This window comes from Phyllobates terribilis, unplaced genomic scaffold (assembly GCF_046119375.1).
Source record: "Phyllobates terribilis strain yellow unplaced genomic scaffold, ASM4611937v1 Scaffold_2__4_contigs__length_985480577, whole genome shotgun sequence".
In the NCBI taxonomy this organism is placed as follows: domain Eukaryota; kingdom Metazoa; phylum Chordata; class Amphibia; order Anura; family Dendrobatidae; genus Phyllobates; species Phyllobates terribilis.
In genome coordinates this window covers 608,665,215-608,682,243 of record NW_027362762.1, presented here as the reverse complement: position 1 = coordinate 608,682,243, position 17,029 = coordinate 608,665,215, and the positions used below count along the sequence as shown (strand labels likewise).

The 17,029-nt window shown below is 40.9% G+C and overlaps 1 protein-coding gene across 1 annotated transcript in view; it reads right to left on the bottom strand.

Annotated features, from left to right (window-relative positions):
• The window catches only part of ITPR3 (inositol 1,4,5-trisphosphate receptor type 3), a 373,063-nt gene that overhangs the window by 342,844 nt on the left and 13,190 nt on the right, over nt 1-17,029 (bottom strand). The gene's annotated exons all lie outside the window — the stretch shown is intronic.

The window sequence follows — 17,029 nt, the reverse complement described above, 5'->3', positions numbered from 1 at the left end:
AATTAGGCCGGTTTCACACGTCCTAATATTTCCGGTACTGGAAAAAACGGTACTGGAGATATCCGTGTCCCGTGTGTCCGTGTGTGTTTTACGTGTAGCATCCATGTGCGGCCTGTGTGCGGCATCAGGATCACACGCACCGGCGCCTGGGAATCAGCGCTACAGTTAGCGGTGTTACCAAGGGCCGGTGCTGACAGCTGCCCTAATCATGGTTCCCTGCCGACGCTGCAATCAGCACTAGCAAGGATAATGATGAGGGTAGTAGTGTCCGCTCCCGCAGTGTCCATGTATAAAAATAAGAATAAAATAATAAAATCCTTATACTCACCTGTCCGGAGATGTCCCCCGCTGTAATCCATGCGACCGCTGACACACAAGAGCCGGGGAGATTGAGCCGCTCCAGCGAGCAGCCCCAGAGCTGAGCTCAGGAGCGGTGTCCTGTCACTCACTGCGCGCAGCTCTGGAGCAGCTCATTCTCCCCACCTCTGTGTCAGCGGTCGCATGGATTACAGCAGGGGACATCTCCGGACAGGTGAGTATAAGGATTTTATTATTTTATTCTTATTTTTACACATGGACACTGCAGGTGAAGACTACTACCCTCATCATTGATCCTGCTGGTGCTGATCACAGCGCCGACAGGGAACCATGATGAGGGCAGTGTTCAGCACCGGTGCTTGGGAACAGCGCTAACTGTAGCGTTGATACCTAGGCGCAGGTACATGTCACACAGATGTCATCCGTTTGTTACATTTTGCGGACTGTGCATCCGTAAAAAAATGTCAGCGTGTGAAGCACACGGATACACGGTCCTTGAAAACACACTGACATGTTCACAGACCCATTGATTTTAATGGATCTGCATGTATCAGTGTCTCCGGTACGTGTGGAAACTGTCACCACACGTACTGGAGGCACGGACTTGTGAATGAGGTTCCCTTTAAATGTCTCCCAATTTGGCTAAATAAGTCAAAATTCTTCCACAATAATATGAAAGATCAGGTCTGATCTCCAGCTATTAGAAGCATTTATTGGTAGTTATTCCTGCAATATCTTGAATTATTTTTTAGGCTTTGTGCCCACAATGAGGATTTAATAAGTTTCCGCGGCGAAATTTCCGCCACGCAAAACGTATTAAAAATGCTTAAGTTGTCTGCCATGTTTCCCAATGATAATCCACATGTGCTGTGCACATGCTGTGGAAATTTCCGCTGCAGATTATCATTGCGGAAAAATCCGCAGCACAACCATTTCTTGTGCGTAATCATGGCTAAATCCCGCTATTGATTTGCATTGTACCGCATAACATCCGCATGTATACATGTATGCATGCGGATGTTATGTGGTTCAATGTGCGGATGGTACCCGGGTCTGGAGAAGAGGAGACTCTCATCCGACCCGGGTACCATTAGTAAAAAAAGAATAAAAACGTAAAAAATAAAATTATACTTACCTCTCTGGCAGGCCCCCGGTCTCCTCTCCGATGGAGTCCTCTGTCATCGGCGTCCCGCGGTGTTCTGAAAGGACCTGCGGTGACGTCATTTAGTCATGTGGTGGTCACGCGACCGCTGACGTCGGCGGTCGCGTGACCTGTCAGCTGACTGAATGACGTCAACGCAGGTCCTTTCAGAACACCGCGGGACGCCGATGACAGAGGACGCCATCGGAGTGGAGACCGGGGGCCGCCGGAGAGATAAGTATAATGTTTTCTTTTTCTTTTTTACGTTTTAATTCTTTTTTTTAACTATTGATGCTGCATTTAAAGCAGCGTAAGTTGGTCACACAATATAAATCCATGCCAGTTGCATGGATTAGTATTGTGTGACCAACTTGTCAAGCACTTTTCCAAGTGATGCTCAAAATTGCTTGGAAAAGCGCTTGAAAAAACACATGCTGAAATGCATGCAAAAACACTTAAAAACCGCTTCTTCATGGCAGAAAAAAAAGCAGATTTTTTCTGCCAAGGAGATGCAGAAATGCTCAGCAAAATTTCTGCTTGATTTCTGCATTGTGGGCACTTAGCCTTATAGTCATACTTAAATGCTTATGTTTTCTTTATTCATTTTGTCTTTGTATGAAATCTTTGTTTGACTATCTGTAACAATTATGATTTAACCCCTTTACCGATATATGACATACCTGTACATCATGGGGAGACACGGTGACCAAGTAAAGATGGCTGCTGTTCCTGACAGCAGGGCATCTGTACTCATTGACTGGGGGTGATTCGCCATTACCTGCATAGGCAATGCTGACCAGCCAATCACAGCAATTTCTGCTAGAAAGTCAATAATTACTAGTAAAAAAATGGTGGCCAGTAGTGATCGCTACTTTGACAGCACCGATCATTGGTTGTTGCTGCTTTAAGATGGTGTTGGTGTCACCAGTGGTGATTGCTGATTGTTGGATAGTGACGACTAATTGCTGTGCTGGACATCTGCTTAACCTCTAGATAAGCGCTCAGCACCGACTCATTCCAGTCTGGAAAAGTGTGTAGAGAGGTCATTACGCTGAGCTGTGAGCCTTCTTCTGGCTGGGACATGTCGTGCCACAGCCTTGTACTGGCTACTGAACTGCTGATGCTGATCTTCACTGCTGTTAATTACTGAAAATCTCAGAATTTTTGGTGGTAAAATACTGAAGTAATTATTGTATTACAGTTTTTTTTCCCACTAATATATAGAAGTACGATTGGCATCAGATAAATGCGGGTGTACAATAATTGTTTTTACTTCGTGCAGTAAGTTTTATTTTTTACTAAATCTTTATATTCTCCTTTTTGTTTTTCTTAATTCAGTTTTTCTTGTCTTCTATTCTTTCCCTTTTCTACACTTTACTTTTTCTATTTTTACTTTCTTCTATTCTTACTTCACACACCTCAGAATAAAAATAGGTTATATAATACACATAAAAAAACAATAGACACACACTGCCCCCATGAAAAATAAACAGATGCCCCAGTCATCCCAAATGCAGATTTCAGCCTCCACTTTCCTTGCCTCCAGTACCGATCGTGAGGAAGAGCATACCACATTGCTCTATTTTTCCCCCTCCTCTAGTGACAATGAACCCCACACGTAGTCTACAGATGAGGAAATGCCCACAGTTAGTGATTCCTGATTTTGTCGGCAGCTCTGGAAAACAATTTGAGACTGCCAGCCTCACAGAAATTGATGCTTTCAAACTCCTATTCGTAAATCACATAATGGCCCAGACTAATTCATCTGCTGAACAATTTATTGGCCAAAACTCCACTTCAGCAATAGAAATGAGGACATTTCGGGATCTTGTGCTTCAGAGAGTGAAAAGCCAGAAATTTGGCAATATTGGAAAGTGGATATTTTATATAACACTCCAGTTTTCTGAATGGCTATGACTCGGACACGCTATGAGGCCATTCTTAGGTTTTTGGATGGTAATAATAATGCAGTGTCCACCCTGAGATGACCCCCAACTTTGATCGCCTATTCAAAGTTAGGCAAGTCATTGATCACTTCAGCAACAATCTTGCTGAGGTGTACATTCCCCAAAGGGACATCTGAATACATGAATTGCCAATCCACTTCAAGGGAAGGGTTACATTTCGAGAATACCTGCATGTGAGAGGGCAAGGTACGGAATCTAAGTGCATAAACTGTGCAGAGTACCTCAGGGTACACCCACAGATTTAAGGTTCATGACTGAACCCCCAAAATGACCCCCCTGACGTGGGAGTGGGTTGGAAAATTGTGTGGGAATTGGTGCACCCACTGCTGGAACTGGGTTACCACCTCTATGTGGAAAACTTCTATAGCAGCATATCAAGTCCCTCTCTGCCAGAGCTACTGCAGCATGCGGTACTGAGCGCAAAAACCAGATAGACCTCCCTAGGTCACTAATTGGGCAGCTGCTTAGAGAGGGTGAGAGCAGAGCCCAATGTACCGATAACGTGCTGGTGGTCAAGTATAAGGACAAGAGGAATGTCTTTATCCTGTCCACAGTATACAGAACTAGCACCTACACTACTGTATGAGGTAACTTGTTCCCAAACGAGACTATGTCCTGAAGTACAACAAGAACATGGGAGAAGTTGATCTCTATGATAAAGTGCTCAAGAGTTACAGTGCCACCAAGAAAACAAAAGTGTGGAACAAAAAGCTTGCCATGCACATTGTACAGATGGCACATACGTGCTATCACGATGTGCAGGCCAGATTGGAACATTCCTTCCTTCAGTTCCAAAATAAGGGTGGGCCCTAGTACACCTGGAAAAGAAGGTGCCTGTATTACACCAAGGCAACATTTTCTCAGTGGCGTCCCCCAAACTGCAAGGAAAGTAAGGTCACAAAAAAGGAGCCATGAGTGTTACAAAATAAGAATAATGCTATGTTCACATGTTGCGTTTTTGCTGCATTTTTTTATGCAAATTTTAAAGCTGCATTTTATAGTACCAGCAAAAAGCTATGAGATTTCAGAAATCTAATGCACACACCTTGGTTTTTTTCCTGACTGATTTGGAAAACTGCTGCATTTTTGCAAACTGCAACATGTCACTTCTTTCTTTCAGTGTTTTTGCAGCATTTTTTGCAGCGTTTTTTTCTCCCATAGAAAGCAATCAGGAAGTTCAAAAATGCAGCAAAAATGCAGATATCAGGTTTTGCTGCATTTCTGGTGCCAAACTTTAAGAACGTTGCATCATCTTTTTTTTTTTTTTTTTTTGGAAGGGGGGGGCACTAAACTTTGTCAGCATGCACAAGAGACAATAAAAATGCAGCAAGAAAAACGCAGCAAATACGCAGCAAAAACCCAGCAAAACCTGCTTTTTTGAAGCTGCTTTTTTACTGAAAAGAGACCAGGCTTTGCCTGCGGGAAAAAATGAAGCAAAAACGCAATGTGTGAACATAGCCTAAGAAGAGTCACCACTTAGCAATGTAGCACGTGCCCTGAAAAACCTAACCTATGCATACATTAATAATTCAAAGTGTACCACACATCCATGAATTATTGATTATATTTATTGCTTACATACTTATTCCACAACCATATTACACCCTGATGACTCTGCACAGCTTACATATGCCACCCGTTATAAATTTAAATGCCAGTGAAACCGCAAGTAAAACAATATTCAAAGTTTTGGGGGTTTATGCTGTTCTGGCACCTTAAGGCCGTGGAGAACCATTCCAGAAAAATGTGCTAGATTGTGAGCCCTCGCGGGCAGGGTCCTCTCTCCTCCTGTACAAGTCGGTGACTTGTTTTTGTTCAAACTATTGTACTTGTTGTCTGCTATGTATACCCCTTTTTCACATGTAAAGTGCCATGGAATTAATGGCGCTATCATAATAAATAATAATTATGTAAACTTTCATTTTCACGGCCCAATGTTGCAAAATTCTGTGAATCACCTGTGGGTTCAAAATGCTCATTACACCTTTGGATTAATTCATTAAGGGGAGTGGTTTCCAAAATAGGATCACTTGTGGGGGATTTCTGCTGTTTTGGCACATCATGGGCTCTGCAAACACGACATTGTGTCCACAATCTATTCAAGCCAAATTTGTGACCAAAAGTCACATAGCGCTCCTTCTCTTCCGAGCCCTGCCATATACCCAAACAATAGTTTACGACCACATATGTTTTCTTTGTAATGTAAAGCTCCCAACCGTCCCGGATTCAGCAGGACTGTCCTAATTTGAAAGCTAGGTCCAGTGTCCAGTTAGCTTCTATACTCACCTCTCTTCTCTCCGACGCCTTGATGGCTGCACTCCGTAGCTCCTCCTTGGGGGTGGGGCTTCTTGCTGCATAAATTAAATTATATATTCACTGCTTCTACTCTGATAAGGATTCCCTGGGACTCAAACTCACAGCTCTGCATTCACAAGCTGCAGCTCTACCAATGAGCCACAGCTTATGCTGATACATACAGGAGAATTTGGCAATCTTGACCTCTATTGCAGGCAATGAACACAGAAGCAGGTGATACATGTCCATAGAGATACATAATGTATTTCTATAGTCCCTGTATACTGAGGTGAAAAAAAACAATTTTTAGTAACTATGAAAGTAGTAAAAATATTAAGCAATTACAACATTTTTTTTTTTCTTGTGAGTCTCCCAGTCTCAAACCAACAACCTCAACTTTACAGGAAGGAGCCTTAGCAGCTGAGCCACAAACTCTGATGATGCAATGGAGGGAATTTTGTGTACTTGCTCTGACCAAGTATACAGGCAGATTATACTGATAGAAATACACTACTATGTACAATGTATGTATTTGTATTCTAGAGGGAGAATAAAATAAAATTACTAAAAAATAATAATGAAAAACACTTGATAATGAAAAAAAATGTAATTTTTAATGCATTTTTAAAAAAAACAAATAATAAATATCACAAATCAGCAAATAACAAGGACATATTTAGTGTCCCTGTAATCGTAACAATCTGATTATTTACAGGAATCAGTAAATGACGTAAAACAAATGGCGTGATTGAAACGGTAATGCTGAGAACGTGTTCACACATAGCGTAAATGCCGCATTCTTTCTGCTGCTTTTTTTCTGCAGGTGTCCGCACCACACGACACAATAACAATCTTCTCTGATTATTGTGTGTTTGCTGCATATCTTTTATTCATTTTCCCCTTATTCGATGCGATTTCGGAGCAGATATAAAGCAGACTTTTTAACGCTTTTTTAATTAATAGTACAGAAATGCTTTGATTCTGCGCTTAAACGTTACGTTTTTTTTTCAGAAGCCTATAGAGAGAAAATGCACCAAAACCGCAGAGTTCAACAGCGTCTTCAGACCACAGAGAGAGGAGATTTCATGGAATTCCATCCACTTTGCTTCAAAATTTAGACCTTGTTTACATGTAGCGTAAATGCACAAAAATTCTGCTGTGTTTAACTGTCCAAGGAAAGTGGATGTGATTTCATGAAAACTGCGCTTCTTGTGGCCTGAAGACGCTGCTTAACCGAGTGGTTTTGGGGCTTCTTTGCTCTCTTGTTTTCTTTGTGGAGCCTGAAAAAAAACAAGTTAAAAAACTGCAGATACTTTACTAGGTGCAGAATCAAAGCTTTTCTGTACTATAAAAAAAACACATTAAAAACGCGGCTTCACATCTGCACCAGAAACGCATCAAATAAGTGAGAGAAGATTGTTGTAGTTTGGTGCAGACATCTTCTGAAAACAAAAAACACAGTAACGTGATGACGTCATACCAGCCCTGGCTAATCAAAAGCTGCGCCGGGGACGACAGAAGTTTAGGGATTCACAGCCCGGTACCACTGACTTGGACGCTGCACCGCAGTCCCGTGAATTCATCCACTCATCTCTAGTCCTAACTGTCCCGGATACAGCGGACAGTCCTGGATTTGGCTCTACGCCCTGCAGTTTCGGGCATTTGCAGAATTTCCCTCACTGCCAGTTGCCCTGTGAAAACTCCTCCTGCCAGGGTAGAAAGAAATGGTAAATGGGCGTGTATTGGGGTGTTGCCAGGGTCCCTCTTTCTGTTCTTCAAATGTTAGGAGATATTGCTATGAAAAATGTGGGGCTAAAGCAACATTTTTGTGGAAAAAAATTAACGTTTTAATTTTTTTTCTTTCCACTTTGTTCTAATTCCTATTTAGCACTTTAAGGGGTTAACTAAATGCACTAATGAATACTTTGAGAGATGCAGTTTTTAACATTGGGTCTTATTTAAGGGTTTTCTGATATACAAGTCCTTCAAAGTTTCTTCAAAAGTGAAGTGGTCCATAAAAAAATAGCAGTATCACTGGGATATGTAGCAGTATTCCAGAATTATTACCACATAAAGCGGAAGGGGTTAAAAATAGGCAACGTAGGGGAATCTTGGGCATGGTGACATCTGTGTGCTTCTTTACAGGCCAGACTACTGCATGCTTAATGTAATTACAATTCTGACCTATTTCTATAAAAGTAGATTGATAGAAATGATGTATCGGTGCTATTAATAAGTCCAGAGATACAAGTGAAGTAGAGCCTGCCCATCTGTGCAGAAGGCAAGACAGCAGCGTGGTTATAGGAAGTTGGCTGCTCATAGCGCCGGCACATTGCGGGGTGTTTCAGGAAGCGCAGGTTACTCATGGAAAACAAGGTTAAATATAGCTGAGAGTTATCATTTTCAGCAGAACTTTTCCTCAAGACTTGGGTGGGTTGTAACTAGCTGAGGGTGATCACACCAAACCATAACAATATGAAAGTTACTCATGCAAAAAAACTAACTATCCAAATGTACTCTTTGAGTATCTGTTTTAAAAGGGATTTCATATGGACACCTTTATATAATAATAAATCTAAATCAATACAATTAAACATTTTATCTATGAGAATTCAATGCCAATGTAATACTGGCTATAAAATGTAAACAATAATCTTTATATTAAAATGTGAATGTGGAGGGTATTAAAATATTATCCCTAATCAGCCAAAATGATAGACTAAAATCTATGATGTTCTGATGGTACTGTGGTGTGTCATCACTAGAGCTGAATGGGATAAATAAATCTCAGCATGTGCCTCCAACATGTTTCACCGCACTAGCGGCGTCATCAGGGGATGGGACACTAAGATGAATGGCTGCTGGCCAGACATGTGTTCCATATATAGCCTCTGTATGACCACATATTCATTTACACCAGTGGCAGGTAGCCAAATATCTAGCCAATTGTCTCCTAGCATAAATCTGACATAAGGAGAACCATGATTCGTTCACACAATATGCATCATACCTCATTGTAACCATGGAAATCGACATCCAATAGCACATTTAGTTCTCTGTAACTCTCCAATCACAAATGGCCACGTCATCATAATTATCATTCCGATGATTGGCTACATCAGTAATCAAACAGAATATAACGGCGCTCTTCCAATAACCATAAAAGGAAGGACGTCGTATTTTTCTCATCCAATCAGACGCGAGCGCATCATCGCACTCGTCATACTGACGTGGCACATTTCAATTGGCCACCAGTGCAGTCACAACATCCTGTTTTAAACATCCAATCAGACGCAAGCATGTCATCGTGCTTGTCATGCTGGAGCATTTCAATTGGCCGCTAGCATAGTCACAATATCCAATGGGAGTTCCCATTAGAAACACCCAATCAGAAATCAGATGTAAGTGCATCATCATTACTGTCATACAATATGATTGGTCAAAGGCATAGTCACATTTGTCCTAATAGATGCGAAAGTATCAACACAGGTATTATAGCACTGGATAATTCAATTGGATTCGATCATAGTCTTACTATATCACTCAATAATTGGATTACAGTGATAGCATCTTAATCATCGCTAGTAATATATAAATATCAGTACACTTATATTATAGTATAAACGAGTACATTTCTTTTCAACCAATATATTCATGAATATTGTTACAGGAACTTGCCTCTATTATTGGAGAGCACATATAGGAATTTTAGGATTTCATAAGGCCATATATGGAAAAGTGCTAAATTAAAACATTTAAAATAATACCCCTAAACTACGTAAATTTATTCTTTAATTTTTATCATAAATAAACTCCCTACTTATACACTTATAGCTAATAAATTATATACATTTATCTATTTTTATGTATTTTCATGTACTGTATATAATAGAGTATAAGCCGAGTTACCCAATTTTACCACAAAAAACTGGGTAAACGTATTGACTCGAGTATAAGCCTAAGGTGGGAAGTGCAGCAGCTACTGGTAAATTTCCCCATCCTGGTAACTATTGCCCACTCATCCCTAATCCTGGTATGTATGGCCACCTCATCCCCAATCCTGATACAGTGAAGGAAATAATTATTTGATCCCTTGCTGTTTTTGTAAGTTTGCCCACTGACAAAGACATGAACAGTCTATAATTTTAAGGGAAGGTTAATTTTAACATTGAGAGAGAGAATATCCAAAAAAACAAAATCAAGAAAATCACATTGTATAAATTAGATCAATTTATTTGCATTTTGCAGTGAGAAATAAGTATATGATGCCCTACACACCATTATGAGCTCTGGCTCCTACAGACTAGTTAGACGCTCCTAATCAACTCGTTACCTGCATTAAAGACAGCTGTCTTACAGTGTCACCTGTATAAAAAACTCCTGTCCACAGACTCAATTAATCAGTCAGACTAACCTCTACAACATGGGCAAGACCAAAGAGCTTTCTAAGGATGTCGGGGACAACATCATAGACCTGCACAAAGCTGGAATGGGCTACAAAACCACAATTAAGAAGCTGGATGAGAAGGAGACAACTGTTGATGCAATAGTAAGAAAATTGAAGAAATACAAAATGACTGTCAATCGACATCGATCTGGGGCACCATGCAAAATCTCACCTCGTAGGGTATCCTTGATTATGAGGAAGGTGAGAGATCAGCCTAAAACTACACGGGGCGAACTTGTTAATGATCTCAAGGTAGCTGGGACCACAGTCACAAAGAAAACCATTGATAACACATTACGCCTTAAAGGTTTAAAATCCTGCAGTGCCCGCAAGTTGCCCCTGCTCAAGAAGGCACACGTGCAGGCCCTTCTGAAGTTTGCCAATAAACACCTGGATGATTCTGTGAGTTATTGGGAGAAGGTGCTGTGGTCAGATGAGACAAAAATTGAGCTCTTTGGCATTAACTCAACTTGAGTTAAGACAATGACCCAAAGCATACAGCCAAGGCAACAAAGGAGAGGCTCAAAAAGAAGCACAGTAAGGTCATGGAGTGGCCTAGCCAGTCTCCAGACCTTAATCCCATAGAAAACTTATGAAGGGAGCTGAAGCTCCGAGTTGCTAAGCGACAGCCTCAAAATCTTAATGATTTAGAGATGATCTGCAAAGAGGAGTGGACCAAAATTCCTCCTGACATGTGTGCAAACCTCATCATCAACTAAAAAAAAGTCTGACTGCTGTGCTTGCCAAAATGTGGTGTAAAATAAAAGATCCTCATTAAACACATGTTGATCCTCCCACCAACGCAGGAATAAATTTGCATATGAGGGGGCACATACCGTCCCCATAGCGGTACCCCTGATTTGATAGAAGATTACCCCATTAAACAAAAATAAATTGTGCTCTAACACAAACCTAGGAAGCGTGAGTACAAAGGAATTGTGTTCACGATGATGGGAACTACGTGATTTTAAGAAAAATTCTACCACTTGGATGCCAAGATCGTGTTTAATGCTGATATACAGCATTTCCACATCCAAGCTGGCGATAAGGGTATCTTCTGACACTGAGAGGTTCTGTAATTTACACACTGTATCTTTAGTGTCTTTTAAATAAGAAGGTAATGTGATAATAAATGACTGAGTGATTTTATCCACATATATGATTGGTTTCTCAGTGAGGCAATCATTCCCAGAGACTACTGGTCTTCCGGGGGGATTCATTTTATGTTTATGCACTTTTGGGAGTGCATAAAAAGTTGCAATTGTAGGAGGTTTGTTATATATACATTTATATTCATCTTCACTTATAAGTCCTCTTCCTTTGCCGTCTTCCAATATATTTTTCAGTTCGTTCAAGTATTGTAGCGTAGGATCTGTTCTCAATTTTTCATATGTATCAGAATCAAGTAAGATTTGTTCCACCATCCCAACATAAAAATTCTTATCCATGACAACGATGTTACCCCCTTTATCCGCTGCTTTGACTATTATGTCATTATTCTTGTGGAGTTCTTCAATCTCTTCATATTCCTCTGGGGTAACATTGTTGTCGTGGCAAATGGAACCCTAGTGGATGTTTTCCAGATCTTTAGTTACTAAATCCACAAAACTTGCAATAGCAGGATACGTACAAAAGGATGGGGTTGTAAGTGACTTGGGTTTTAAAGATGTAAATAGTCCTGAGCAGATTAAAGTACCTCATTCTCAACCAATAATTCATTAAGGGCATCCTCAGATTCCTACTCCTTCCTCATAAGCTGATTCAAATCTTTATTTCGATGTATATGTATTTTATGTAGTGCCAATTTTCTTGCAAAAAGATTAATATCTTTCATCCAATTAAAGATGTTCATTTTAGAGGTTATAGTAAATGATAATCCTCTACTCAAAATATCTATTTGTCTTTCTCTTAATACAGTTGATGATAAATTAAATATTTGGATCTCATCTGCTAGTTTTATTTGGGCGCTTGTTGATATGACCATTTGTTCCTGTTGTGCAGTTGAATTTGGCATGCCCCTAAAAAAGAAGAAGAAGTTGTGGGTGTCAAACACAATTCTAATGGTATTTGTGTATTCCCCGCTGTTTGTAATGCCATATTTCCCTGTTGCAAATCTACTCCCATATTTGGGGATATTGAATTCAATGGATGTAATATAGGAGCTTTTTGAACCTGTATATTCAACGGTTGTACAAGAGAGGAATCTGAAGATGCATCCATAGAAGACCCCGAACATATTGCACCGATTTGAGATTGCCTCGATAACAAAATCTTGATCACTATTGATATTTCTCTCGGTATGTTTGGGATTATGAAACGATGTATTGTAATCCTTCCTTTTGGGAATTGGACCTCTATTGGTGCTAGTATTAAAGTTGCAGGTATTAAATTTTTCTTTTAGAAATTTTTTTGGGGATTTTGAGAATTTACGTGAATTAGTTTCTTCTGATTCTGATAAATCACTTTCCGAATAATCACTGCTAGCCCTACCGGCCCCTTTATCTTGTTTTGTGTATAATTTTTGGTATTCAGTGCCTGTTTGGAAATCGTTAAGATCTCTGATGAATTTCTTATGTTTCCGCTCTTTAATAATTCTTTTGAAATTCTCAAGATTTTTTTGTAGTTTGTTTTCAAGATCTTAAAATTCTGGATTAGTGGCAAAACTTTTACTTTGTTCAACCCATTTCTCAAGTTGTAAATTGATTTTTGAAAAGTATTCCTTTTCGTAATCAAGTAAGCACTTAATCATGCGCAGGGAGTTTTCAGTTAATCTCTCCCACCCCTTCAGAAATTCTTGATCTTCTCTATGTGCGTTAGTTAAGAGAGAGATCCGTAAGCCACAATAGACTAATCTCTGCTTGAGATAAGTATCCAAACTGGTCACTTCCCACCAAGATCAAGTGTGAGTTTTAAACGTTTTAAATAAATTCTGGAAAGCTACCGTATTTTTCGGACTATAAGACACACTTTTTCCCTCCAAAGTTTTGGAGGAAAGTGGGGGGTGCGTCTTATAGTCCGATATACATAAATACTGTGGCTGTGGGTTGTGGGGGATGTGGGGAAAGCGGCAGTGGCGGAGTAGAGGTGCACAGGAGGCGACAGCCGCCTGCTGCAACCTGCACTTTGCCCACTACTAAAGAAAATGAATATTCACTGCTCCCCACGCCCATGGGCATGGGGAGCATTGAGTATTAATTTTCCTTAATAACCAGCACACTGTGCCCGCAGCGCGGCTCCTGGTATGTATGGCATCCTTCATCCCTGTATGTATGGCCCCCCTCATCCCGGTATGTATGGCACGGTCACCCTTCATCCCTGTATGTATGGCACCCCCTGATCCCGGTCATGCTGCAGAGAAAAAAAAAAAAGTTTCATATTCACCTCCTCTCTCCTCCAGCGCAGCGTCTCATTCTGTGCAGGAATAGTCACTGCTCCCCACGCTGGGACTGCGTGCGTGGGGAGCAGTGACCATTCATTCTTCCTAATAGCGTGCAAGCTGTAGCCGCAGCCCATGGGTGTGGTGAATATTAATGACCTTTAATAGCGGGCACGCTGACCGCCAAGCGCAGGAGCCGTTCTGTGGCTACAGTATACGCGCTATTAGGGAGAATTAATCGTCATTGCTCTCCACGCACGCAGTGCCAGTGTGGGGAGCAGTGACCATTCCGGCACAGAGAGAGACGCAGCACTGGAGGAGAGAGGAGGTGAGAATGAAAGTTTATTTTTTTCTCTGCAGCATGACAGGAATCAGGGGGGGGGCAAGCATACCAGAATGAGTGAGGGCATACATACAGGGATGAGGGGGGCCACGCATACAAGGATGAGGGGGGCCATTCATGCAGGGATGAGGCATGAGGGGGGCCATCCATGCAGGGATGAGGCATGAGGGGGGCCATCCATGCAGGGATGAGGGGGGCCATCCATGCAGGGATGAGGCATGAGGGGGGCCATCCATACAGAGATACAGAGATAAGGCATGAGGGGGACCATCCATACAGGGATGAGGCATGAGGGGAGCCATCCATACAGGGATGAAGGGGGCCATCCATACAGGGATGAAGGGGGCCATCCATACCAGGAAGAGGAATGAGGGTACCATGCATACCAGGATGGGGGATGAGGGGGCCATGCATACCAGGATGGGGGACTGGGGTGCCATGCATATCAGGATGGGGATGAGGGCCACGTATAACAGGAAGGAGGGGGCCATATATACCAGGATGGGGGATATTAACAGTATTGGGGGAGATTACCCCTATAACAGTGTCAGCAGCAGACCCCCTCCCCCTTAACAGGGTATCATGACCACGTTTTTTGCTTACATTTTTTTTCTATTTTCTTCGTCTAAAACCTAGGTGCGTCTTATGGTCCCTTGCGTCTTATAGTCCGAAAAATATGGTATATCAGTGTTTCCAGAATTATCAGAGACTCCTGATTTTGAAAAAAAATTTTAATGCCTCTGCTGATAAATCCTCAAATTTATTTGTTGAGAGAGAAACCCAGCCATAATCTATGACGGGAGTATTTCAAAGGGTACAGCGACCCAATATAATTCCTCATAAATGGGCTATAAACCCTAATATTCAAGTATCACAAACAAAGAGGAAAAGGATAGCCTTGGAAGAATGTAGGTACAAATAATGAACCAAATGGGAAAACCCATATAATTATCCTTCTCTAAACAGGCTATAAAATTAAACTTTAAATCTTCATATTAAAATGTGAATGTAGAGGGTATTAAAATATTATCCCTAACCAGCCAAATTGATGAATAGACTAGACTAAAATCTATGACGTTCTGATGGTACCGGGGGGTGTCACCACTAGAGTAGAATGGGATAAATAAATCTCAGCACATGTCCCTCCAACATGTTTCATCGCACTAGCGGCGTCATCAACGGATGGGACACTAACATGAATGGCTGCCGGCTAGACATGTGTCCCATATATAGCCTCTGTATATATCCCATAACATAGTAACATCGTACCATAGTTTTTAAGGTTGAAGGAAGACTAAGTCCAGACGAAAAACCCTATGTGGCAAACACTAAGCTCCACAATGGGGAAAAAAATTCCTTCCCGACTCCATACAACAATCAGACTAGTTCCCTGGATCAAAGTCCTATCAAGGAATCTAGTATATATAACCTGCAATATTATACTTTTCAAGAAATGCATCCATGCCCTTCTTAAATTTTAGTAGTGAATCACTCATTACAACATCATGCGGCAGAGAGTTCCATAGTCTCACTGCTCTTACAGTAAAGAATCCCTGTCTGTGATTATGATTAAACCTTCTTTCCTCCAGAAGTAGAAGATGCCCCTTGTCCCTGTCTCTGGCCTCAGAGTAAAACGATCAGTAGAAAGGTCTTTGTACTGTCCCCTCATATACTTGTACATAGTAATAAAATCACCCCTAAGCCTTTGTTTTTCCAAACTAAATAACCCCAAGTGTAATAACCTGTCTTGGTATTGCAGACCCCCCAGTCCTCTAATAACCTTGGTCGCTCTTCTCTGCACCCGCTCTAGTTCATCTATGTCTTTCTTATACACCGGAGACCAGAACTGTACACAGTATTCTAGAGGTAAACTTATGTTCTCCTTATGAGCATCTATGCCTCTTTAAATGCATCCCATTATTTTATTTGCCTTTGCAGCAGCAGCCTGACACTGGCCACCAAACGTGAGCTTGTCATCCACCAATACACCCAGGTCTTTTTCAGTGACAGTTTTGCCCAGTTTTTTACAATTAAGCATATAATTATACATTTTATTTCCTCTTCCCAAGTGCATTACCTTACATTTATCCCCATTAAAGCTCATTTGCCATTTATCAGCCCAAGCTTCTAGTTTACATAGATCCTCCTGTAATATAAAATTGTCCTCCTCTGTAATGATTACCCTGCAGAGTTTAGTGTCATCTGCAAATATTGAAATACTACTCTGTATGCCCCCTACAAGGTCAATAATAAATATGTTAAAGAGAAGCGGGCCCAATACTGACCCCTGCGGTACCCCACTGTTAACTGTGACCCAGTCTGAGTGTGTTCCATTAATAACCACCCTTTGTTTCCTATCACTGAGCCAGTTCTTAACCCACTTACATATATTTTCACCCATCCCCATTGTTCTCATTTTATGTATCAATCTTTTGTGTGGAACCGTATCAAAAGCTTTTGAAAAGTCCATATACACAACATCTACTGCATTTCCTTGGTCCAGTCCGGAACTTACTTCTTCATAAAAGCTGATCAGATTAGTTTGACAGGAATGGTCCCTCGTAAACCCATGTTGATATTGGGTATTTTTCTTCAGATACTCTAGTATAGTATCTCTTAGGAAACCCTCCAGGATTTTACCCACAGTTGAGGTTAAGCTTACCGGCCTAAAATTTCCAAGTTTGGTTTTTGTTCCCTTTTTCAATATTGGCACCACATTTGCTATACGCCAGTCCTGTGGTACAGACCCTGTTATTATGGAATCTTTAAAGATTAAAAATAATGGTAAATCTACGACGTTACACCCGCGAGTACTGCAGGAATTAAGTATCCAATCCGGGCCAGTGGATTTGTCAACTTTAGTGATTTTTAGACGCCGCCGTACTTCCTGCTGGGTTAAGCAAGTGACATTTAACGTAGAATTTTTGTTATCACTGATCGTTTTCTGTCATGCAATTTTCTTGTGTAAATACTGTTGAAAAAAAATCATTTAGCATATTGGATTTTTCCTCATCCTCATCCACCATTTCACCCAGACTATTTTTAAGGGGGCCAATACTATCATTTTTTAGTTTCTTATTATTTATGTAGTTAAAGAATATTTTTGGATTATTTTTACTTTCTCTGGCAATGAGTCTCTCTG